Source organism: Numida meleagris, unplaced genomic scaffold, assembly GCF_002078875.1.
Source record: "Numida meleagris isolate 19003 breed g44 Domestic line unplaced genomic scaffold, NumMel1.0 unplaced_Scaffold327, whole genome shotgun sequence".
Lineage (NCBI taxonomy): Eukaryota > Metazoa > Chordata > Aves > Galliformes > Numididae > Numida > Numida meleagris.
In genome coordinates this window covers 88,036-91,135 of record NW_018364557.1, presented here as the reverse complement: position 1 = coordinate 91,135, position 3,100 = coordinate 88,036, and positions in this window count along the sequence as shown.

Here is a 3,100-nt window from a genome sequence, read left to right as displayed (position 1 = left end):
AGACTGTGCACAACTGTGTGTGAGAGTGGCCAGGACAAAAACACTTGGGGAAGTGGAATGATTCCAGTGGGGAAGTAATTTATTCCATATCAACGATTAAACATCTACTGTGACTGAGCAACAAAAATCCACCAATTTCTACGTGCATTGTTCCCAGGGTTAGGAATTGTTGAACTTGAAATGGCTGTTGTAAATATTTCCGCTAGGTTTTAAATGCTTTAAAATACTCTGAAATTTAAAAGAATCCGAAATTAATTGGCTTTTATAATTAAACAATTGGTAGCGCCAGGTGGAATACGGCATGCTGAATTTTGCTAACTGAGCAAATGATGCTAAATCTAAACACGTCGAACATGACATAAATATCATTTGGCTACATGTTCTCACTTTCCACCAAACGGCTCAGGAATGACTGCTAGTGAAAAGTTTAACAGCTGATTATCTTGCTAAAATGTTTATGTAATTCCTCTTCCTAAACATTTTACGTAATAATAAAGCTCTAATTATTACCACAGTGCTCTATCCAGTCCTCATGCTGACGGAATCCCCAGAAGAATCTTTGTGTCCCCATAAAATCAGGTGAGAGGGCTCCTGGCTGTCCTCAAAACCTCTTGCTGTACGGAATTGCATCCCCAAAGTCTCTCGACTGCAAGCACCTCTCTGCAGCAGCGCTGCGGTGAACGATGGCATCAGGAGGCAGTGTGGAGAATGAGGCGACCAGGCTACTTTGGAACACCCTGACATTCCTGGGGAAGCATGACTTCCTGAAATTCAAGAGGGAACTCAGTAAGATCCAGCCCAAGGAGGGGCATGAGCGCATTGAGCTGCAGAGCATGGCAGGGCTGTCACCAGCTGCGCTCGCCAGCCTGCTGTACAGACACTATGGGCGGTCCCACTGCGTGGAGGTGACAACAGATGTGCTGAGGGCCATGGGATTGACACGCCGGGCTGATGATCTCCTGGACAATCTGCAAACAGGTGGGCTGGGGGAGATGAGGTCCACGAATGGGCCATGGCAGCACTGAGTGACTGAACTCATCCTTCTCTTCTCTGCAAGGGGAAAGGTTTGTTGAGCAGAACAAAGAGGTTCTAATCCGGCGAGCCCACAGGGAGGGAGAGATCATCAAGGAACTCCTCCAGGAAGGTGTGCTGAGCTCCAAGCAGCATAACAGCATCATGGCAGAGAGCACCAACCAGAAGAGAATGCAGAAGCTCTATGAACTGGTGCCGATGTGGGATGTCACAGCCAAATACTGTCTGTACAAGGTGCTGATGAGAAATAATCCCTCCCTCTTCTTGGAATATGCAGGTAAGAATGGCACTTGATTACTTTTGCGGTTGAGAAGAAGTCTAGAGAGAGGGCAAGCCTTCAGGAGAAAGGGGGGACCACAGGCGCATCTACACGCCTTTGTCCTTGGGATGGACAGGAGGCATTTGTATGGGAGCTACTGCTCAACAGCTGCAGGCACAAGTAGTGGAGGATGCAAAGAGCACATGAGGAAGACCTCTTCTTGGGCAGAGGTAATTCTTTAACCCTAGATTTATTCAACTCACCACTGTCTCCCATCTCTAGGAGATGATTTTACTCCCCATCGCTCAGCATTTGAAGGCTGGATAGAATATCAGGGTGAGTTCTGAACTGCTCAGCACAATCGTCCCTTTGTTAAACTGCATCACCTCCCCAGAGTCCCCTCCCGACCCATTCTGTGCAGTAATGCTGTTTAAAATGGACAAGTTTCCAGACAGTCCTTGGCTTTTGGTTACCTTCCTTCAGCTATGCACTCAGTGCAGCAGGATGTCAGTCTCATAGGCCACAAGTATATTCTCCTGTTGCTTGACTGCATTTCTTTAGTTAGGAGCTGTTTTGCTCTGCCCCAAGCAGCCTTCCCCAGGGCCTCAATGCAATCAGGTCACTCTATATTTCTCTGCCTCACTGCCATCTCCTCTCTCCTGCAGCTCCCAGGATATCTAATACACGAGGTGAGCTCTGAGCTGCTGAGCATTGTCACTTCCTTTGCTGAACCACATCACCTTCTGCACACGGCCTCCCATCCCTCCAGAAATACCCTTCCAAAAGCAGGTCTGGCTTGGGCTCTCCACTTTTTCCTTCTGCATACAGGGCAGGGACCTGGCTCCAACAGAGCTCTTCAGGTTAAGAAAGTCAGAAATATTTCTGACACACATATTATCATGACTGATAAGACAGAAGTACAGGGATGTGGTAGCCAAGCAATGTAGGAGGCCTATGATTAGCCACTGATCACATAGATCAGCCAAGATTAATTCAAATTCCAGGCACTCCTGCCACTTCAGATGTCTAAGGATCTGGATAGTTCTTGCCTTTTGACCTCTCTTATGCACTAATGATGCCAGGATAATGATGGAAATGGCAACGCAGCAAGGACAAGAAGAATTATTGCAGCTCTTAGGGCCAGAGGGAGGTAGATACTCACTCCTTACCTTTCAGCTTCATTCGGTGGCATAGCTTCAAAACTGAGAGAACAGCTGGGGAAGCTGTTTCCATTCACAAAACCTGCACGCCCAGATCACGAGCCTTTTGATGTGGAGAGCAGCAGCGGCACAGGCTCAGGTCCCAAATGCATGGCATGCTCAAGTCCAGAGGTAAGATGTTGTGCTCCCCTGCTCATTTCAGAGTGTTTTTCCAGGGCATCCTTGCACACATCTGTCTCTGGTGATTACTCACCAGGGATTCAGAGCCTGGAGTGCTTCTCCCATGAAGAAAGCCTGAGAGCATTGGGTTGCCCAGAGAGGTTCTAGAGTCTCCTTCCCTGAGGTTCTTCAAAACCTGATGGACGTGGGCCTGGGAAACCTGCTCTGGGTGGCCCTGCAGGAGGGTTTGGACCAGATCGTACAGTTGTGGAATAATGTAGTTTGGAAAAGGCCTCTAAGGTTATCATTTCAAAGCACTAATGTAGACCGGCCTGAGCACAGAGTCATAACGTCATAGAACTGGAGAATGGTAGATTTATAGAATTATAGAATCACAGAATCACAGAATTTGTAGAATCATTTAGGTTGGAAAAGAGCTATACGTTCCAGTCCAACCATCAACTACTACTACAAGTCCACCACCGAACCG